The sequence below is a fragment of the Nycticebus coucang genome, chromosome 7 (assembly GCF_027406575.1).
Source record: "Nycticebus coucang isolate mNycCou1 chromosome 7, mNycCou1.pri, whole genome shotgun sequence".
In the NCBI taxonomy this organism is placed as follows: Eukaryota; Metazoa; Chordata; class Mammalia; order Primates; family Lorisidae; genus Nycticebus; species Nycticebus coucang.
The window spans coordinates 44,105,508-44,129,299 of NC_069786.1; the positions used below are offsets into that span (position 1 = coordinate 44,105,508).

The 23,792-nt window shown below is 40.0% G+C and overlaps 1 protein-coding gene and 1 pseudogene across 15 annotated transcripts in view; one reads left to right on the top strand and one right to left on the bottom strand.

Moving 5' to 3' along the window:
• The window catches only part of LYPD6B (LY6/PLAUR domain containing 6B), a 202,832-nt gene that overhangs the window by 87,337 nt on the left and 91,703 nt on the right, over positions 1–23,792 (top strand). The gene's annotated exons all lie outside the window — the stretch shown is intronic.
• LOC128590145 (heterogeneous nuclear ribonucleoproteins C1/C2-like) lies at positions 11,428–12,472 on the bottom strand (annotated as a pseudogene).

A 23,792-nucleotide genomic window follows, 5' to 3' on the forward strand; every position in this document is an offset into this window, starting at 1 on the left:
GTTAAATCCATATTAGGAAGTTGAATGCTGTTGCTCGCATTGTCTGGTTGTATTGACACAGGTTCTTTGGTTTGTATAGATAGAGGATGATACGTCTAAGGATTTTGTACCTGGTTTTATGTTGGTTGTTTACTAAGTAACATGCTCATAATAGAGTTAATACAGGTGGATCCCAGAGAACATGTTTCTTTAAAAGCTGTCTGTACAGAACTCAAGGTGGACAATTACTGTGTGGAGGGAAGGGTGCTCAGTTAGTGACCTTGGCCTCTGTGTACTGATTTAAGGAAGGAAGAAAGAAAAGAAGGGAAAGAAAAAAGAAGAAAAGAACTTATGAAAAATGCTCTGAAAAGACTTTATATGAATCTTTACTCCAAGAAGGGTGGGACCACACCTACAGTGCATCTTACAAGGTACATGTGAAATTTACTAGATGTAGAATATAAATGTCTTAACACAATAACTAAGAAAATGCTGTGAAGGCTATATTAACCAGTTTGATGAAAACATTTCAAATTGTATATAAAAGCAGCACATTGTACCCCATGATTGCATTAATGTACACAGCTATGATTTAATTAAAAAAAGAATCCAGGAGTTTTTTGGATGATGTATTACAGATTTAGGAAGTACCCACATAATGTTAGCCCAGGGACCCCCACAGGCTCAGTTGCTCTATCTTTTTATGTAGGGACTCTTTCCTGTGGAATCCAAGGGCTATTCTTCCTATCTCTGCCATAATTAAGTAGCATACTGAACTCTCATAAATACACTGACTGATTTTCTCAAGTATCAATTTCATTTGTTGAAAGTATTAAAGAGTATCTCCTCCTTTAAATTCCTCACTGCACTACTCCTCCAAGAAGGTGGCTGGTAAATACAATACTTCTTGGTATTGGTTTGACTTTGGCAAACAGGCTTGGAGATTAACGATTTGTAAAATTGCTGCACTGACTGGTGAGGGAATATGTTTGATTTCCTGGATTTTGCCAGTCAAGAGGTGTGGGGTGGTGGAAATGAAGGAATGTGAAAAGTTTATGTCTGACTGAGAAAGCCCAGCTTCCTCAGAAGATACCAATACCTAGTCCCTCTTGGGCCGACTGTATTGTCCAATACAGTGTATACCTGTACGTAGTCCTCTTTTGGGGTGGGGCAAAGTACCCTGCAATGTTTATTGATCACTTTGTCACTGGGCAGAGAACATTGTTTCCTCTCTGCATACAGTAGATAATTTATATCAACATTCAGGGCAGTTGTATGCATGTGGGAAACAGATAATGTTGTGATTGGTGTTAAATGCATGGATTTCTTTTGCAGGGGTTATAAGGCACTACTAGGTGAAGGATCATGTGATCTGGCCACAGGTGTGTGTGCTGGAGCAGCCCCATGTTCACAACGAGGCAACACCTTTTGTCCTTAGCAACCCACGAGAGCAGAGTCACTTCCAACACTTCTGAAGCTGTGGTGATGGGGCAGTTATCAACTGTTATTGTCATTGCGTGCCAATTCCTTTAATGGAGTTCGTCAGAGGTAGAGATCGTCCACATAATAGGTAGTTCATAAATAATTTGGAGCCGGCACTGAAATCCGTTATGTACTTTCTCTCCTGCCAAGAGATCTTTGTCTTTGATAGTTTGTATATACAGAGCCCAAATTTCACAAGTTAGGATTTCAGTTGCAGTTTTCCACTCCCCAATTTCTTTTTCACCCCCCTCTTCCTGTACCCGCCTCATTGTCCCAGTTGTCAGAAACAGTTCTGAAGACACAGCCACAAGAAGCTGCTTTGGGCTAGTTTCCCAGAGGCCAACACTCAGTAGACCCCAGGGTGAGTGACCAGGTTACAAAGAAGCCTTCGAAGGACAGCCTGGCTGCAATTTTTTTTTTTTTTAGAGAAAGTTGGCCTGGGTTGGTGTGGTCAAAGTCCATCTAGCTGAAAATTTGTAGGAGGAAGTTGGGCTTTCTCAGTCAGACATAAACTTTTCACATTCCTTCACTTCCACCACCCCACACCTCTTGACTGGCAAAATCCAGGAACTCAAACACATACTTCCTTACCAGTCAGTGCAGTAATTTTACAAATCATTAATCTCCAAGCCTGTTTGCCAAAGTCAAACAATACCCAGCCCCAACAAATCCCTCCACAAACAGAGCCACGCCTGGCCTGTGAGTTAGGATCCTACTGTAAGGTTAGGCTGTTGAAACAGGCTTTCCTTCCCTGGCGGACTTTTCTTTTCTGAGACCCCCTTTTCCTCCCTCAGGGTAACCACCCTGCCTCCAAGGGCTATGAAATCCCTCCAACAATTTTCATTTTGTCCAGAAATTGGGAAGGGGCAGTCTCAGTTAGGGTGGGTGACGATGGAGGGGAGAGACCAGGGAATCCTGGTGCTAGTCCTGGCATGTTAGGGCCCTGATGCCATTTTCTCCCACTGTGAATAAAGCTAATCAGTATCACAGCCCCTTTTCCAAACCACTTAAGCGCCTTGGAGTACTTCAATCATACTCTCTTGAATTCCATGCTATTGTTATTTAACACAGCAGAACCTCTGTAAGTTGACCACTCCAGGGGCTGTACCAAACTGGTCCACCCGGAAGTGGTCAACGTAAGGAACTCGGCCTGCTATACTGATACGTACATGTGCACGTCTGATGAGTGAAAATTAGGTGGTCGATGTAGGGAGGTGGTCAACATGGAGGTTTTGCTGTATTTTAGTTTTTACTCTTTTTATTATCATAAGATAGATATTAGGTTTATTTTACAGAAACAGTTTAAAATTACCTACATATTTACAAACTTACTCCTTCCTGGATGTCAAACACCCCCATTTGGGTTTGTTTTCCTCCTTTCTAAAGTGTGTTCTTTAGAAATTGTTTTAATGACGTTCTATTGATAGTAGACTCTCTGTTTTTGTTTATAAGAAAATATACTTATTTCATTCTCATTTTTTTTGTTGTTGCATTTTTTTTTTGGCTGGGGCCATGTTTGAAGCCGCCACTTCCACTATGGGGGGCCAGTGCCCTACTCACTGAACCATAGGCGCCGCCCCTTCATTCTCATTCTTTAAAACAAATAGCTTCATCGGGTGTTCGAGTTAGCACTTTAAAGGTAGCTGTCTTCCGACTTGGGTTGTTATTGTTGAGAAATCTGTCTATCCATTTGTTGATATCTTTTCTGGCTGCTTGTATCATCGTGATTACCTTTGGTATTCTGCAGTATCGTTTTAATGTATTATATGTTGATGTGAAAAACTTCGTTTCTTCTGCTTCAGATATTTTGTTTTCTGCATCTTTGAAATGGTGTCTTTTTTCACTTTTAGGAACAGGTTGGCTATTATATCTCAAAATTGCATCTCTTCCCTTCTCTATTCTCTCTTTTTTGCTACTTCCTTTGGACCTGTGTTCAACACATTCTGTGTTCCATACCTCTTAAGAGCTAGTTAATATTTTCCGTATCTTTTCTCCCTTTCTCTCTACATTCTGATCACTTTTTCATAACTGTTACCAAGTCAGTAATTCTCTCTTCAGCCGTCTAAATCTGTGTTTTAATCCATCCATTGAGTTTTAAATTTTAATAATTTTACATTGCTGCTCTTGTTTTCCTAAACGGTCTCTCTGGCTAGTTTGCAAATCCTCCTGGTCACTTATTAAAAGTCTCCTTTTTTAAATTCATTTTTTTAATTCCATATTTTGTTACATGAAATATTTTATATAGTAATATTTTATGTCAGAGAATACTAAATTTTGGTAGTTGGAGGGGTGATTCTGTTGTTCATTATTTCTCTTAACTCTTTTATTTATGTTGTTTTGATTTCTGTGTTTTGAGGAATTTTTTTGTGAGAGCTTATATTTGATTGAATTTAATTTATAGCACTATTGAGGGCCTAAATGGATACCTTTCTTGCAGACATGATTTGCATTTCTTGTGTTCTAGAGCTTGAGTGCAGGACTGGCCTGTGACTGCTTTAGCAACTTTCAAAGATCTTGGCTTATTGGATAAATCTCTGGTTTAGCCACTCATCGTGTGTGGGACCTAGTGCTCAGTCTGATCCCAGAGACTTAGCAGAACCTGCTCGCAGGGCAACCCTGACTCGTGGGATTAGTTACTTACTATTTTGACTTTATCTGTGTTTCCTCTCTCCCTTTATTCCTTCTTTTCTTCCTTGTGTCTCTGTGTGTGTACTTTCTTGGGACATTTTCTTTACTCTTTTGGTGGTCAGAAATGCATTGTAAGGTTGGTTTTTGCATTAATATTCATTCAGGATCTTGACACATTGTAGCATGAGGACCTTGTAGAATATGGACTGGAAGCAAAAAAGCAATTTCTGTAGAGTATGCCTCAGTTTCTTATCTCCTTTCAGTGCCAGCTAACTTGTTCCTGAGTATAGGCTGAGCTCTGAAACTACTCTGCTTTTGGCCTGTGGGGCATATGGTGCTCTAATGCTCAGCATTTTACATTCTACCTTACCGTCTTCTTTTACTGGACTGATCACCCAGAGATTATTGGCCAGAGGTGTGTCTTCAAAATATAGCATAGCACTGTATAGGTAAATGGATATTTTTTACAGAAAGAAATTGGACTCAAATAGTATTCAATTCCTTTAAGAGACATTTTTTCCAGCTAACATATACACTGATATGATTTATTTAAAAGAAAAAACCCATTATTACTAAAATCTTTCTATTCTTTCCACTTAGATATAATATTGCCATCATTTCTTTCTTGAAAATCAGGGTTGTGCCTTATTTTTCTTTTTATACCTAGTCATACCTATCATGTAATAAAATTCCCTGGAATTGACTGCACTTTCCAGATGGCCTGACAAAGATCTGGGTATGGTATCTAGGGATATCCCTTCAGATAGCATTTGAAATTTCCTAGTAGGTCAGTCTTTAATTAGGAGAACAAGTTATTTCATTCAAGTTAGATATTTAAATCATGGACTTCAGGGATACTTTCTGGAAATGGATTCCTTGTCCTAGTTCTAATCACTGGCTCCACATCTCCTGTATTATTGTCAAGCAGCTGCTGTAATTACATGAGAGTCTCACAAGGATAGAAAGTGGAGCTAGAACTGGATTTTATTTGGTGTTAATCAAAGCAGTCTTTAGTGCTTTTGCCTCATTTGGGTAGAGACTATTGAAAGAAATGTGTAAGGCACTCAGCACTTCCCAGTGAATAGTGATGAGAGGGCCTTTGAATGTGAAAATTTTCTCTTTTAAAAAATAACCTTTTAAAACAAGTCAGAATTTCTTGGGGGTAATTATAGGGCCTTAAAAAAAATCAACAAAATAGCAACAGAGCACCTTGTAGAAGGTTATGCGTCTGTTCATGGCGCAGGTGCATCAGGATAGGCCTGTGAAGAGCATGTCACCTGCCTTTTATTTGTGCATAACAGACTGCTCTATTTTTAATCTTGCCTAGTGTTATGATGTCCTTGATTGTACACTAGAAGAAAATTAGATGAGAATTATGTAGGCCACCTGCCTTAACTTCACAAATGAGCGAAAGAGAGAATTTACTTGGAGAATCTCCTCTCTTCTCTAATGAAAAATGATAAGTATTCCCTAATTGGTTGAAAAGTAATGTTGAGTGGGCGAACAGCAAAGGGAATATTGCCTGCTTCCTAAAACTCAGCATGCAGGGCACATCCCTTAAACACAAAGAGGTCCTCTGCTGGTTATGTGCTGGGGGACACGCAAGGCAAGAATGACCAAAATCGGTATGTTCGGGGAGGTGCCGCAAAAGCTATCTCCTCTAGATTTCTAAGATCCTAATAAGAAAAGAAAAAAATATCTAAGAGCTATAGCAGGTGAAATTACTTAGCATTTAAATGATTTTTTGCAAGTTTGAGAATATATAAACATAGCAAGCAGGATGTTTCTTGGGAGTATGGCCTGGAAGAATTAGGTCAAGGGCCAGACCCGGGGTGCCCTCTGCATTTATCTCCTACCCTCCACTTCCTTTATGGAACCATTTCTCAAACTCTCCTTCTGAAATCTTATCTTTAGGAATGATGCAGTTAACTCCTTTATGCCAAAGTATAAGTAACTAACAACCTTCATGGGTTTCCTCCTCCTGGCTTTTAACTGGAGATAATGTTGAAGTCAATTGAATGCAGCTCTAGTTTTATAACAGCGAATATTTTACTGGGGAGCAGAAGTTAGCTTTGAAGACGGGTAGGGAGTCCTAGGTGTTTCTTAGAGTTGCAATGCTTGTCCTGTTGTGCTTACAGCATCCCCAACTATTGTGCTCATGATGAAATAGATGAGATTCATGGTGGACTTTATCTGGCTTTCTTGAAGGGGCTTTACATTTAGAGCAGAGAACCTGTACAATTCATCTCTGTATCGTTCCTTTCTAATTCGGTGCCTGGTGCTGGGTAGGAGCTCTGTGAGTATTGGCTGTTGAATGATGTCAGCCCAGGACCGTATCTGGGAAGGAAGAAAGGGGCCCACAGACAGGTGCCCAGCATGGAGGGCTAGGATGCAGAACACTAACACAATCTCACTCTTTTTTTTTGCCATTGTCTCATCCTTGTTTGATACCATTTTTCCTTTTGTGACTTTGTTGGCTCTCAATTTTGTTTCTTGCTCCCCTAGACCTCTGCTTCTGCTGCCTCCCAGGCCCTCACCTTTAGTCTAGCAGCTGGGTCCTGTAGGCTGCTGCTCCGGCTTGGTGAGTGCAGCCCCTTCTTTCCTGTACGCCTCAGAGAGGCCAATTGGACCAGGAAGCTAAAGAGCTCTTCTCCCTCCTCGAGTACTCAGGACACAGCCTTTGTTCCACCATCAGTTTCTTGCTGAGGACAATTTGTGCCACTGCATTGAGCAGTCTTCTTGCCCCTGCTACCAAAATGACAAATTTCCAGATATATTCCATTTGTATTATTTTGGGAGAAAGAAATCTTTAAGTGACCTTTTTTTTTGAGACAGAGTCTCACTTTGTTGTCCTCCATAGAATGTTGTGGCATCATAGCTCACAGCAACGTCAAACTCTTGGGCTCAAACAATCCTCTTGCCTCAGCCTCCCAAATAGTTGGAACTACAGGCACCTCCCATGATGCCAGCTAATTTTTCTATTTTTAGTAGAGATGGACGAGGGTCTCACTTTTGTTCAGGCTGGTCTTGAACTTCTGAGCTCATGTAATCCACCCACCTCAGCCTCCCAGAATGCTAGGATTCTGGCCATTAAATGACTTTTGAAGAGGAAGAGAAAGGGAAAAGTCACTGCTTTATTTTGGACATGAGAGTGGTTTGGTGCTGGTCCTGTAACTATACTGTGATGGGTATTTAGACAAATATCCACAGAGTAATTGATCTGGAGGGAACAAAAGTTAGTCATCCATTTTAGGTACCTGACAAGTACTGCTTTATACCTGGAGGCAATGTTAGAAGATGCTTGTTCACAAGCAAAAGTTTCTGCAACTGAAAGAGGGTATTAGGCCTGGGCCCACCGAATTATGGCAGAGCCAGGCTAAGGGATTCTCCATGATTGAGGAGAGGATGACTGACTGTATTCTCCTTCCCTGTTCCTGCGGACACTAAAAATGTGCACCCACTCCATCTGTGTCCCATCAGATCTTTCTCTTTGGGGACAAAAGGATGCTGTACAAACTATGGGTTTTTTTTCTTGTACCTCGTTTGTGGCTAGAAAAGATTATTAAGCTTAAGGACCTCTTTATGACTTGTCCCCAGCCGAAAACCTCCTACTTACTTAAAAGCCTTTTATCCCAAATGTTTACAATATCAGTCGTAATGATACCTTTTCACGTTCATTTGTTTAGATATGCCACACTTCTGCCTGCTGTTGGCAACCCTCCTGGACTAGGCTGCTCTTGTTAATCACATGGGTGTTGTGAGTATTATGTTCACAAGTGGATGTGGAGAAGATATTTTGATTGAACTATAAATCCTCACCACATGAGCTACTCATGCTTAGCAAAAATATGCTAAACAGTTATGATCTGGAGTTTCATTAATCTCAGGGATTACACGGCTGGTTCATCAGTTAAACACCATGATTTTAGTATCTTCCCCTACTTATATTAACTTTCTATGAAAGAACTTTGGACACAAAGCTATGTCTTAGAATGTTTGGACATGAAGGTAGACGTTGATCTTAATTTGCAATTATAAATTTATTTCATCTTATATGCTTTTATGTTATAGCTTAATGCTGTCAACATGAAAGTGCTTTGGATAGCTTTGAGTCCTAATCTTGTGCTTCTGTTCACTGAAGATAAAGCAACAATTTTTTTTTTTATTTTATGTTATTTATTTCCCTGTGAGTCACCAGGGGTCTAAATAACCCCCTTAGTTGTGCTGGCAGCATCAAGTGAAGAGAGAAGAGATGAAAACAAAGGAGGAAGAAAGAAGAAGGAAAGAGAGAAAGACGGAGCAAGTTTGAGAAAGATAAAGAGAAGAAAGAGAAACCTCTTGGGAAGGTGACACAGGCCACTACTTCAGGGCTGCAAATCTGCTATATGGTAATGTAGAAGCCCAGAGTTAGGAAAAGCTCATCTTCAGGTCCCCTAAAGAAAGTATGTGTGGGCCAGTGTGACAGTCAGGACCACTTCTCTCCTACCTAAGATCACAGGGTGTAAAAGGGCCTGGGGTGACCAGAGAGCTGGAAATTCCTGAGTGTTAAGTCACGATGAGTCACAGAAAATTGCTCATGGAGCAAAGGACATCTGACTAGCAAAGTCTTGGGGGGAGAAGATAGCACAAAACAGAATGAGAAGTCAGAAAGAATTGATAATGAAAGTACTTCTTTCAAAGATAGAAACATTTCAGAAAAGCACATAGAACCACTGAATTTTAGAGTAGACAGCATTCTCAGATATTTTAGTCTTTATGCTCGAGAGATGGGGAAACTGAGACCAAGAGAGGGGCAGTGACATGCCCAAAGCTACACAGGAGCTGAGCAAAGCCACACATCGTGGGTCCTTTCCCTACTGTTATGCTGCCTTTTTCAGAAACAATCTTAGGGCCAGATATGACAGCTCTGCCTCTAATCCTAGCACTCTGGGAAGCTGAGGCAGGAAGATCTCTAGAGCTCAGGAGTTTGAAACCAGCCTGAGAAAGAGGCTACCAAAAAATAGAGAAATTAGCCTGGCATTGTGGGAGGCACCTGCAGTCCCAGCTACTTGGAAGACTGAGGTAGGAGGAGCACTTGAGCCCAGGAGTTTGGGGTTGCTGTGAGTTAGGCTATTACCTTGTACTCTAGCCAGGACAACAAGTGAGACTCTTTACAAAAAAAAAAGAAAGAAAGAAAGAAAGAAAAGAAAAAGAAAGAAAGAAAAAAGAAACAATCTTAGGCAAGTCAGGACTGCGTTGCACAGAATCAAATGAAATAGGGTAGACAAGAGTTTATTTTATTGAATGCTTATGGAAGAACTGTGCCCGGAATGAAGTTTATTTTCCCCAACCATGCCAGAATCCCTGTGTGCAACAAATAGAAGCAGCATCCTAGATGAGTTCCGGGAGCCTGGTAGAGGTTGATACGCCAAGGATTCCTATGAAAATGGAATCACCTTCCATGTACCATGATTTGATTTCTGTTTGGGCAAAAGGAAAGGTACCTAGAAAAGATCCATAGATTATCAACGAGTAGAACATGATTCCATCGGTTCTTTCTCTAGGGGAGGGGTTAGGTGCAGCTTGAATTTCTCAGTGTCTGGAGGCTCTGGTGGGTGCTGAGGAAAACCCCGTGCTTTGGCTGCCTCTCCTTTTCTGCAGATGGAAATGAACTCATTGTCAGCTATGCGCCAAGAGGAAGAAAAGCTTTGGAACTCTTTTAGAGCTACTTAGCAAGGAGAGTTACTGCTAAAGACTGGGGAAAACTTGTTTCTGTCTTACAGATGTGCGGTCTGTTAACTGCACTTGGCCCTGCCCTGTTAAATTAGCCTTGCATTTGTGGTAGCTTTTTGGAAGCATTTCTAGAGCTCCGCTTCATTGCTCCTTGGCAGGCAGTTTAGTGGAGTGCTTTGGTAGCACATACTAAGATGGAATACTGAGACTTAGAATTAAGTCTGCTGAAAGCTGCTCAGTTTCTGTGGACTGAGGCTTTAATTTATCTACTTATATAACATTTTATTCTATAGTACTTTCCATTGTGGTGGAAGACCAAGACCAATTATCAGGAGCTATACTGCTTATTTAGTTACATTTTATGGTTCTCTTTCTTCTGGGTTCTAGATCTCCAGGGACTTCAGTAGCTCACAGCTTCTCATTCCTGTGCATGTCTGAGGTGCTTCCTCTTTAGCCAGACTTAGCAAGATTGAAAAGGTCCTACAAACTCATCAGGAAAAGGATTCCTTTTTTTTTTTGAGACAGAGTTCGCTCTGTTGCCCAGGCTCGGGTGTCGTGATGTCAACCTAACTCACAGCAACCTCAAACTCCTGGGTTCAAGAGATTCTCCTGCCTCAGCTTCCAGAGTAACTGAGACTACAGGCAGCTGCCACAACACCTGGCTAATTTTTCTATTTTTAGTAGAGACAGAGTTGCAAACGTGCTCAGGCTGGGCTTGAACTCCTTAGCTTAAGCAGTCCTCCCACCTTGGCATCCCAGAGTGCTGTGATTACAGGTGTGAGCCAACACACCCAGCTGGAAGATGGCCCTTTTTGGCTAGAAAGATTCTGAATGCAAAGTGGCCTTGGTGAATGGGGGCTGTGAGATTAGTTTGATGACATTCATGAATGTCTATGTCATTGATGGTCCCTGGGTCTTAGTATGTCCCCTGCCTTCCCTTGACTTTGTTTTTTTTTTTTTTTTCCTCCAAATTCCTGGTTTAATAAGGACTTATTTTGAGGATAAAATGTCCCAAACATCAGGCTGTTCACAAAAATAACCCACAGTGTCAACTTTAGAAAACAAATCTTAAGACTATTACACTAATTATTTTTCTAGAGGATGCATTTGACATGCCAACTCTCCTTCACAAAAACACATTGTTACATTTGTGTTGAATTGCCCCCCATTAGCACTCTTATATGGGGTATAGCACATACTTCTAACTCAAAGCTGCTCTTAGGTGCTACTTGAACTAAATGAGATTGCCTTTGCAGTTAGGGAAGCAACTACTGAACTCATGTATGAATGGAAAGAACTGTACTCCCTGCATGACAAGAAATTATTTTGGAGACAGATGATAAAAACCATACATCCTTTTTATTGTTAAGTCATAAAGAGGTATCAAAATTAAAAGCAAAACATTACAGGGTAAGACTTAACAAAACTACTCGGAGCAGCAAAGGAAGTGAAAATGGGACTAGGCGCAGGGCAATCTGAATTAATGAACATGGGAAGGACAAGGCTGGGGGAGAACAGTGAGCATGTGCTGAAGATACTAGGTGGAGAGGATCTGGTGGAAATTTGATCTAGAGGAGCACCTAGGTAAGGAAAGAATAGGATGAGAGTTCTAAACCCCACTAGTGCTTAAGAGTCATCCTCTCCATTAGCACTGTCTCTGTCATCCTCTCCCGCCTGGGGCTGTTTCGTCATCTCTGATCAGGTCCAGCTGGTCGACCCCCATCTTCATTAGCATCAGCCTCCAGCAGGTCCCTCCTCAGCAGAGTCATCTGCACGCTCAGACTCCATCTCCACCTTAGTCTCATCTTTCCTCAGGGAGCTGCCGCTCTGCCCCCTTCCCACTTGTCATCCTTCGTCTCTACTGCTGCTTGTTTGCTCTGCTCCTTTTCTTTTTTTTCCAGGTTTTCCAGTAAAGAATCCGGGTTTTTTTTATCTGGGTCAATTCCTTCTCAGTGGCCTGAAGGGCATCTCCTTTCAACTTTGCACACCTGGAAGAAGAACCTCGCTGTCCACTCTCAGAATTGAAGCCACTTTGCCCCCTTCGTGAGGTGCTTCCTGATACACGCGGGGCTTTGAGGGCTCCACAGTCCGAGTGATAGAAGGAGGAGGAGGAGGAGGAGGAGGAGCACGCGCTGGGCAACTGTACATCCTGTCAGAACAATCTTGTCGAAAGTCATAGTCCAAGTCAAAGAGGAGCTGAGTAGAGGGGATGGAGAAGGGCGTTCTGGTCCTGACTCGTACATCTCCGCTGCAGATCGTTTCACAACTGCTTTTCCTCCACTCACTTTAGGTTCTGCAGCCAGATTAATATCTAAAACTTGGCCAACAATCGTTCTGCCATCCTCCCTGCTGCAGCAGCCCAGGCATTTCTCTCATTAACATACTGAGTGAAGGCAAAGCCCTTGTGAACAAAGCAAGGCACAATTTTGCCATTATTTTGAGAAAATCAGCTCCACATCAGACTTCTTAACCACAAGAGTATTGAGATTCCCAGGGAATACACGGGAGTTCATGGAGTGAGGGTCTGTCTTGTTGGTAACATTGCTAGCCATTGCGTTTGATGATAAGGTTCTTCACAAAGCCAAAAAATGTAACTGAAGATCAAAACAATCTCACAGGAGCGGGGAGGGAGAAGAGATTCGATTCTGAGTCTCCTACTCCCAGATTCTACTTGAAGAAGCTGAGTACTGGTCAAGGTTGACAATGCGGCCGCCCTTCCCTTGACTTTAGACACTGGAAAAAGAGGCAGTGTAAATCTGTTTCATTGCAAGATCAATCATAATTAGGCATTGCTGTTGATTTCTCCTGTTTCTGAGAAGGTGGTAGAGAACATTTTTGGTAACCGATTTGAGTGGGCATCTTTCAAAGTGTCAGAACCACTGAGTCAAAATACATACAAATGCTGGTCTATAAGGTATAGTTCTAAATGTATTGCTGCAGGATTAACAGAACTTCTTGGGCATTTGCTTCAACTGGCTCTAATATTTTGTAGGATGCTGTTCTTTGCTAGAATCAAAAAAGGAGGAGATTGGAAAAATGTTCTCTATCTCTTCAATGTGCTTTGGTTTCTGTATGGGGATAAATGGGTGGAATATGAGTGAGCTAAAAGAGTAAAATATTTATTGAATGCCTATTTGGGGCCAGATGCTGGAGATACAACAGTGAACAAAATGTAGTCTCTGCTCTCTGGGGCATATGTTCTATGAAGGGAAGAGAGAACAGACATGCAAATATGTTTCTGGTGGTGACAAGTGCTATGCAACAATAAATAAATGGAGTGAGGAAGGTAAGAAGAAAAGAGAAACAAGGGGCTCGGTGCCCATGAACAGTGGTTAGGGTGCCAGCCACATACACTGGGGCTGGTGGGGTCAATCCCAGCCTGGGCCTGCTAAACAACAATGACAACTATAACAAAAAATAGCTAGGCACTGTGGCGGGTGCCTGTAGTCCCAGCTACCTGGGAGGCTAAGCCCAAGAGTTTGAAGTTGCTGTGAGCCGTGATGCCACGGCACTCAACCAAGGGTGACATATTGAGACTCTGTCTCAAAAAAGAGAGAAAGGAAGGAAAAGCTAGCCAAGCAAGCAAGCAAGGAAGGGGTCTAAGGAATGCTGGGGGTGCTATTTTTTGAAGTGTGGCAAGGAAAGGCCTTTCTGATAAGGGGGTATTTGATCAGAGACCTGGAAGAAAGGGGGAGAGAGTTTGTGGTTCTCAGCCGTCGAAGGATCAGGCAGAGGGCACAGTGAGGGTAGAGTTGGTTTCTCCCTACAGCCCTTCCCTGAAGGGACATCTTACTACCCTGGCTGATTCTGATTTATCAGTTGGATTTTATCTTTTTTTTTTTTTTTTGCAGTTTTTGGCCAGGGCTGGGTTTGAACCCGCCACCTCTGGCATATGGGGCCAGTACCCTACTCTTTGAGCCACAGGCTCCGCCCAATTTTATCATTTGTTAACCATCATTTTATGAAGTAGCTACTATTAAATGAGAATTATGAATAGAATATATTTTATTAAAGCAGTTGTCAGTATTGTTGGTAAGCTCCAAATTCGTCCTATTTCTATTATGTGGAATTCTGATTTTTTTGAAAAACCACCAAAAAGACTCTAAGCTAACTGAACTCTTTATTGCTTCTAAGGTATTTGTAGGCACAGAAAGATATTCCTACATAAATGTGGAGTTATTTTACTGCCCCTGTAATTCAGATCGTTAGAGAGTATTCATCTGAAATAAAAGCATGTTTGCTTGGGAATAGATTTGAATCAATGATATGACTTGAAGTTATGCCAGCAACCCCCTTCTCTCATAGCGTATGACGTGATGGAGGAGAAAGTTGGTATAGGAGGAGGCAAAGTAATGCATTGGCTTTGCATTAGCCAAATCTGGAAGCAAGCCAAGATCCATCTTGAAACCAAATTGTCAGTCTGGGTTGTCAGTCACTATCTACTGGCTCAGAGCTGCTTGATCAAGATCTTTGGGGTTGGTGTGCTGAAAAAAGCTGTAGTGAAGCAGACAAGGTTCAGCATATGCTAAATTAGTAAAATACCTTAATATTTCCAAACCAAGGTTATCTTGGAATCATGGAGATATTCATGGCAACCATCAGCTCATCAAAGATTACTCCAAAGTTGTCTCTGATTTTCTCAGAGCACCTTTGTAATGCCCTTTGTAAGCTATTTTCTGTAAAATTTGTGAATTCCTTTTGGTTAAAGGATATTGTTTTGTGAGTTTTATGTGTATATTTAGATATGCATATGGATGAGTAAATAAATACTATTTTTTCCCCAAACAATTTCTATGGAGGCTTAAAACATTTTTAAAGAAAGAATTAAGAAACATCAGGAATCAAATGTGAGATAATTTACTAAGTACTAGAGCTAGTATCTTATGTCACTTTAAGGGAACACCCCCTTGTTCTCCCTCCCATCTGCCCCCTCCCCCAGGCTGAGGGAGTTACCAGAGTGTCCTGTGTATACCTCAATCATGGCATTACAGTAGCTGCCTGCAAATTCAGTGATTTTTCATGGTTTTCTGCAAGGTTGACACTGTACTTGAGCTTAAAATCACCAGCAGTTTGTATGGTGTCTGACATACAATAGGGGTTTCTTTTATGTTTATTGACTAGATAGGGGAATGAATGAGTTATTAAGATGTATGTATGACTTAGAACTTTCTGGTAACCAAAGCAAAAAATGTATTGATTTCACAGTTTTCATATACATATAAGTCTAAACAGATTATCACTTCGGAAGAAACAATTATTTTTTTCCCTGGGTGCTAAATTCCTTAAAGTATTTATCTGATAAAACGTGGTATAAAGGCAGTGAGTTTCATAAGAAATCTTATTTTCAACACATCATAAGCTACCATTGCCCTAGACTAGGTGGTTTTTGGTGGAAACTGATAGCTGGAGTCCAAATCTGGCATTTAGAGATTCTGGGTCTTCATTGCTTCTTAGCCGATTCCCTTTTAGAACATCTTTCCCAGATGGCACTGGGTCCACAAGATGTCTTATGCCATGGGTTTTTATTTTCTTGATTGCAGCCATTTAATAGATCTACTGAAAGATTTCATTGTGCTCACAGGCTAAGGCACTAAGTGAAGTGAATGAATTACGGAAAAATTATCTCATGGAAAACAAATTGTGAGGGTGCAGCCGTTGGCTGAGGACTTGCAAATCCCTCAGAAACATTGGCCCTTGCTGAGGGCAAGGCTTTCTGAGAAAATAATTATTTTGTGCAGACACATCTGAATATAGGTGAAAATAAGCTAATGAATATCTGTTTAATTAAAAAATATTTTTAACGGGCTTCTTCTATGAAGGGAGTCACAGTGCTAAAAAGTAGAAAGATATAGTTGCTGAGGGAAAGAAGATTGATTTTTTGCTCCAATGTGTGGGCTGAAGTAAGAAAAGAGGACAGAGAGGAAAATGAAAAATCCTTTGATCCAGCAAAAATAATTCTTCATTTAGATGGTTCCCATAGCTCAGTGGGTAGGGTGCTGACCACATACACCAAGGCTGGCGGGTTCAAACCTGGCCCAGGCCTGCTGAACAACAATGACAAATAACAACAAAAAAATAGCCAGGCATTGTGGCAGGTGCCTGTAGTCCCAGCTACTTGGAAGGCTGAGGCAAGAGAATTGCTTAAGCCCATGAGATTGAGGTTGCTGTGAGCTGGGATGCCACAGCACTCTACCCAGGGCGATAGCTTGAGACTGTCTCAAAAAAAAAAAAATCTTCATTTAAATGTTTTAGATGGATGCGGTTTCTTTGAGTTGCATAATGAATTACTAGATAAAGGCAGGATGTAGTTGTGTTCTGAATCCCAAGGCAGTCTAAGGAAAGAGTGAAGGAAACAGGTGTTTATTGAGCATCTGCTATTTTCTAGGCATCTTGTAAAGAGTGTTAGATAATTTTCTTTCCTTTGAATTCTTAGAAAGGGAAAGTGGATTAGCAAGGTTAAGTCTTGAAACCATGTAAGTCTATCCCAGTGCTCAGTGTGCTGTTATTTTATTTTGAGATACTGTACTGGTTTCCCTTTGCATGTAAAGGACCTACAGGGGCTTCAGAGATACTGCAAGGAGTTCCTTCAAGGGGACATCTGGCATTATTTAAGCAGGAAAATATATATCTCCCAAATCTATGCAGGCCTCTATTTCAAAAATATGTATCCATGTTGATATTTACCAATTAAGAATTTATTTAAAAACATTGCATCTAAAATATAAACTCAATAAGAGCAGAGGTTTTTTTATATTTTGTGTGATGTAACTCACGTGCTTAGAAGCAGGCTCAGCATAACAGATACTCAATAAATATTTATGTATTCATGAATGAATAATTGTTATAGTTCTTAAATATGCTATGGTTTATTTAACCAAATTTCTATTAATAGACATTTAGATTGTTTTCATTTTTTCAAAGCATACATACTATAAATATGTCTCCATACGTACATCTTTGTACTTTATATTTTTTTATTTCACTGTAATAGGTTACTGAGCATGAACTTGCTGGGTCAAAGGAATACATATTTAAAATGTTAATAAAATCTTTCTGGGGCAGTTTGGCACAATGCATCAATGACACTACCTCTAATACCATGTAAACTGGTCTGCTTTACATCAACCTGGCTCATATTAGGAGTTAATCTTTTTACTTTTTATGAAGTATCATTCAATTCCAAAATTCTGAAGGCTTATTGCTTCCTCTAAGTTTCTATTTATCTTGCTTAGAAGCCAGTACAATATATTGTGGCTTCTTTTCTTTGGGGTTGAGAGAGTATGTGTGATGGTATTTTTCAATGAAATTAGTGTTTAAAATTCAATTCTGTTCTCTCTTCTATTCTCTACACCTCTGTTTGAATATACGGATTCAGTCTCTTGTGATTGCTAAATATATGCCTAGGGAGAAAAAAATAAGTCTAGCATTATCACAGCTGCTCATAATTAACAAGTAAACTCTGACCACTTGCTGAGAAATCATGGATGTGCTAGGAAGCCAAATTTACTCCTTTAGGAGTGAGCTGCCATTGGCCACGTGTACTCTCCTGTTCCAGCCCCTCCAGCCAGTTCGAGTGAAAGCAGCTCCATACTATGTTTATTTATTTATTTTATTTTATTTCTTTTTTTTAACAAGCTCCCAAATTTAATTGAATTTTTTTAATAAGTTGGCAAGAAAATGCTACTAATCCTGAGACAGTAGGATATCCTGAGCAACCATTTTCTTTTCCATCACATCTTTTCAAGTCACGGTTTTTTGTTTTTTTTATTAAATCATAGCTGTGTACATTGATATATTCATGGGGCATCATTCACTAGCTAGCTCCATACTATGATTATGCTGGCTGTTAAGGATGCAGAGAAGCAGCTACTGACCCTGATTTTTGCCACATAAACAGGTGCTTATGGAAAATCCATGTGTGACCAACAGATCTTCCCAGCTAGCAAATAAAGTAGACTGCACTGGCCTTTTGCAGGGATTTTCAGCAAAGAATTTTAACCCTTTGACTGCAGAGCACTCAGAAAGGAAATGTGCCAGTTGAGGTGTGCGGCCTTGTAACAGCCATTACGACACACGGCACAGGATGTGCTTTGGTTTCTTAGTAATCCAACAATTCACCTAAGTTGGTTTCAGTTTCAATACTGTATATTTATATTTATCAAAAGGTAATATGCAAGAAATTAATATGAAATTGCTATATCAATAAAAGTTTGATAATCTTTTTTTCATATGATACAACTCAAAACATCAAAATCATATATTTTTGAATTCAAATTGCCATCTGTCCATTGAAATTGCTGAGGATTGACTTCTATTAAATTTCAAATAGGTTCTATACTTTCATTTTCCTTTTTTTTTTTTTTTTTTTTAATTTTTTTATTAAATCATAAGTGTATACAATGATATGATTATGGGGCATCATACACTCACTTCATAAACCATTTGACACATTTTTATCCCAGTGGTTAACATAGCCTTTCCGGCGTTATCTCAGTTACTGTGCCAAAACATTTATATTCTACATTTACCAAGTTTCGCAAATACCCCTGTAATATGCACCACAGGTGTGATCCCACCGATTCCCCTCCCTCTACCCACCCCCCCCTTTCCCACTTCCCCCTATTGTTAAGTTGTAGCTGGGTTATAGCTTTCATGTGAGAGTCCCAAATTAGTTTCATAGTAGGGCTGTGTACATTGGATATTTTTTCTTCCATTCTTGGGATACTTTACTAAGAAGAATATGTTCCAGCTCCATCCATGTAAACATGAAAGAGGTAAAGTCTCCATCTTTCTTTAAGGCTGCATAGTATTCCATGGTATACATATACCACAATTTATTAATCCATTCGTGGATCGATGGGCACTTCGGCTTTTTCCATGACTTAGCAATTATGAATTGGGCTGCAATAAACATTCTGGTACAAATATCTTTGTTATGTTGTGATTTTTGGTCTTCTGGGTATATGCCCAGCAGAGGAATTACAGGATTGAATGGCAGATCTATTTTTAGATCTCTGAGTGTTCTCCATATATCCCTCCAAAAGGAATGTATTAATTTGCATTCCCACCAGCAGTGCAGAAGTGTTCCCTTTTCTCCGCATCCACGCCAACATCTCTGGTCTTGAGATTTTGTGATATAGGCTAGTCTCATTGGAGTTAGATGATATCTCAAAGTAGTTTTGATTTGCATTTCTCTGATGATTAAAGATGATGAGCATTTTTTCATATGTCTGAAGGCCGTGCGCCTGTCTTCTTCAGAGAAGTTTCTCTTCAAATCCCTTGCCCAGCCTGCGATGGGATCCCTTGTTTTTTTCTTGCTGATGCGTTTGAGTTCTCTGTGGATTCTGGTTATTAAACCTTTGTCAGAGTTATACCCTGCAAATATCTTCTCCCATTCTGAGGGCTGTCTGCTTGCTCTGCTTACTGTGTTCTTAGCTGTGCAGAAGCTTTTTAGTTTGATCAAGTCCCAGTAGTGTATTTTTGAAGCTGCTTCAATTGCCCGGGGGGTTCTCCTCATGAAATACTCACCCAGACCAATTTCTTCAAGGGTTTTCCCTGCATTCTCCTCTAGTATTTTTATAGTTTCATGTCTTAAGTTTAAATCTTTAATACAATGAGAGTCTATCTTAGTTAATGGTGAAAGGTGTGGGTCTAATTTCAGTCTTCTGCAGGTTGCCAGCCAGTTCACCCAGCACCATTTGTTAAATAGGGAATCTTTTCCCCACTGAATGTTTTTAATTGGCTTGTCAAAAATCAAATAGCGGTAAGTAGCTGGATTCATCTCTTGGTTCTCTATTCTATTCCAGATATCTACTTCTCTGTTTTTGTGCCAATACCATGCTGTTTTGATCACTATCGATTTGTAGTAAAGTCTGAGGTCTGGTAGTGTGATTCCTCCTGTTTTGTTTTTATTTCTGAGTAATGTCTTGGCTATTCGAGGTTTTTTCTGATTCCATATAAAACGAAGTAATGTTTTTTCAAGATCTTTAAAATATGACAGTGGAGCTTTAATAGGGAGTGCGTTGAAAGTATATATTGCTTTGGGTAGTATGGACATTTTGATAATGTTGATTCTTCCTAGCCATGAGCATGGTATGTTTTTCCATTTGTTAACATTTTCAGCTATTTCTTTTCTTAGAGTTTCATAGTTCTCTTTATAGAGATCTTTCACGTCTTTTGTTAGGTAAATTCCCAAATATTTCATCTTCTTTGGCACTACTGTGAATGGGATAGAGTCCTTAACTGCTTTTTCAATTTGACTGTTGTTGGTGTATATAAAGGCTACCGATTTATGAATGTTGATTTTGTAACCTGAGACGCTGCTGTATTCCTTGATCACTTCTAGGAGTTTTGTAGTAGAGTCCCTAGTGTTTTCCAGATACACAATCATATCATCTGCGAAGAGCGAGAGTTTGATCTCTTCTGACCCTATATGGATACCCTTGATCGCCTTTTCTTCCCTAATTGCGGTGGCTAAAACTTCCATTACAATGTTGAAAAGCAATGGAGACAATGGGCAGCCTTGTCTGGTTCCTGATCTGAGTGGAAATGATTCCAATTTAACTCCATTCAATATGATATTGGCTGTGGGTTTGCTGTAGATAGCCTCTATCAGTTTAAGAAAAGTCCCTTCTAGACCAATTTTCTTGAGTGTTCTGATCATGAAGGGATGCTGGATATTATCAAAAGCTTTTTCTGCATCAATTGAGAGAATCATATGGTCTTTGTTTTTTAATTTGTTTATGTGCTGAATTACATTTATAGATTTACGTATATTGAACCAGCCTTGAGACCCTGGGATAAAACCAACTTGGTCATGATGTATAATTTGTTTGATGTGTTGCTGGATTCTGTTTGTTAGGATCTTGTTGAATATTTTTGCATCTATATTCATTAGTGATATTGGTCTATAATTTTCTTTTCTTGTTGGGTCTTTTCCTGGTTTGGGGATCAGGGTGATATTTGCTTCATAGAACGTGTTGGGTAGTCTTCCTTCTTTTTCTACATTTTGGAACAGGTTGAGTAATATAGGTACTAATTCCTCTTTAAAGGTTTGGTAGAATTCTGACGTGAAACCATCTGGTCCCGGGCTTTTCTTTTTAGGGAGGTTTTGTATAGTTGATGCTATTTCTGAACTTGATATGGGTCTGTTCAACATTTCCACTTGATTCTGGTTAAGTCTTGGAAGGTGGCGTGCTTCCAAGTATCGGTCTATTTCCTTCAGATTTTCATATTTCTGAGAATAAAGTTTCTTGTAATATTCATTAAGGATTTTTTGGATTTCTGATAAGTCTGTGGTTATTTTGTCTTTGTTGTTTCTGGTTGATGATATTAGAGATTTTACTCTTTTTTTCCTGATTAGGTTGGCCAGAGGTTTATCTATTTTATTGACCTTTTCAAAAAACCAGCTTTTTGATTTATTGATCTGTTGTATTATTCTTTTGTTTTCAATTTCATTTAATTCTGCTCTAATTTTGGTTATTTCTTTTCTTCTACTGGGTTTGGGGTTGGAATGTTCTTCCTTTTCCAGTTGCGTGAGATGTCCCATTAAGTTGTTAACTTCCTCTCTTTCCGTTCTCTTGAGGAAGGCTTGCAGTGCTATAAATTTCCCTCTTAGAACTGCCTTTGCGGTGTCCCAGAGGTTCTGATAGTTTGTGTCTTCATTGTCGTTTTGTTCCAAAAAATTGGTGATTTCTTTCTTAATCTCATCTCTGACCCAGCTATCATTCAGCATAAGGTTATTTAACTTCCATGTTTTTGTATGGGTATGCAGATTCCTGTTGTTACTCAATTCAAGTTTTATTCCATGATGGTCCGAGAAGATGCACGGAATAATTTCTATTCCTTTAAATTTACTGAGGTTAGACTTGTGACCTAAAATGTGATCAATTTTGGAGTAAGTTCCGTGGGCTGATGAGAAGTATGTGTATTCAGTTTTGTTGGGATGAAATGTTCTGTAGATGTCTGCTAAATCTAAATATTGGATGGTTAGGTTTAAATCTAAGATTTCTTTGCTCAGCTTCTTTCTGGAGGATCGATCCAACACTGCCAAGGGAGTGTTGAAATCTCCAACGATTATGGAGCTGGAGGAAATCAAGTTACTCATGTCTGTTAGAGTTTCTCTTATAAATTGAGGTGCATTCTGGTTGGGTGCATAGATATTAATAATTGAGATCTCGTCATATTGAGTATTACCCTTAACAAATATGAAGTGACCATTCTTGTCCTTCCTTACTTTTGATGGTTTAAAGCCTACTGTATCTGCAAATAAAATTGCAACACCTGCTTTTTTCTGATTACCATTTGCCTGAAATATGGATGACCATCCTTTCACCCTGAGTCTGTATTTGTCTTTTAAGTTGAGATGTGACTCTTGTATGCAACAAATATCTGGCTTAAGTTTTTGTATCCAGTCAGCTAACCTATGCCTCTTTAGAGGACAGTTTAAGCGATTCACATTGATGGAGAGTAAGGATAAGTCTGGTGGAATTTTGGGTATCGAGTTTTTCAAAGGTCCAATGGACATTTTTAATCCTTTCGCCAGTGTGGAAGTTGGAGTTTGATCCGAAGTTTCTGAGTGAGTTTACTTTTGTGGTATAGGATTGGGTTGGTCATTGTGGAGGATAGGTCTGAGAACATCCTGAAGAGCTGGTTTACTTATGGCAAATTTTTTCAACATATGAATGTCATTGAAGTATTTAATTTCTCCATCGTAGATGAAACTCAGTTTAGCTGGATACAAGATCCTGGGTTGAAAGTTTTTTTGCTTTAGGAGATTAAAAGTTGATGACCAGCCTCTTCTTGCTTGAAAAGTTTCAGCAGAGAGATCTGCAGTTATTCTAATATTCTTACCTTTGTACGTTATAGTTTTCTTTCGCCGGGCTGCTTTGAGAATCTTCTCTTTCATGTTAACTTTAGTGAAGCTAATTATGATATGTCTGGGAGATGGCTTTTTGGGGTTGAATCGTGCTGGGGTTCTGAAGCTGTCTGCTATCTGAATTTCAGATTCTCTAGGCATGTCTGGAAAATTTTCTTTCATAATTTCATGTAGAAGGGCCTCTGTGCCCTTGGCTGCCACGTCATCAGCCTCCGAAATTCCTATAACCCTTATGTTATGTTTTTTCGAATTATCTGAGAGCTCTCTGAGTGAGTGATCCGTTTTTGCTCTCCATTTCTCTTCCTCTTTGAGAGATTGGGAGCGTTCGAAGACTTTATCTTCAATGTCAGAAATCCTTTCTTCTGCTTGCTCCATTCTGTTACTGAGGGATTCTACTGTATTTTTCATATCTTTGAGGGCTGTAAGTTCTTGTTTCAGTGTGTCTAAGTCTTTGGTGGTTTTGTCTTTAAATTCGTTAAATTCTTGAGACAGTTTTTGAATTTCTCCACGAATTCCTAATTCCATTTTATTAATCTTGTCTGCAAACCAAATTCTGAATTCGACTTCTGACATCTCAGCCAGTTGTTTATGAATGGGATCTTCAATCACATCTGCCGTATCTTTTCTTGGGGGGGTTGATCTATTCTGGTTATTCATGTTACCAGAGTTTTTCCGCTGATTCCGCCCCATGGTTTACTCCCTTTGGTTTTTCCCCTGGGGTTTTATCGAGGGCCCGTACAGTGTTGTGGCCTGAGAAACTGGGGCCCTGTCTGGTGTGGTGGAGCAAAGTGGTTCTGTCTTGTTTTCAGCTGGTTTCTGTTCTATCCTATTGCAACTTCTACTCTGGCTTGAAGTCTCAGCTGTGTGGAAAAATCAGCAATTAAGTCACCCCGCCTGCCCACCTCTGGCCCCAGTTGGAAAAGGAGAATCAAACCTTCCTACAATCGCACACCCAGGGCACCACCTGAAAAGTCCTCAGTCTATTAGCCCAGTTCAAAAGGTCCGAATCAACTGTCTCAATCGGCACTTGTCTCAGCTGGAAGGGTTCAAGAGGTCTCTGGGAACTGGATCACAGGGGCCTGGTGACTCCTCTGAGACAGCTCACTCCAGTGCA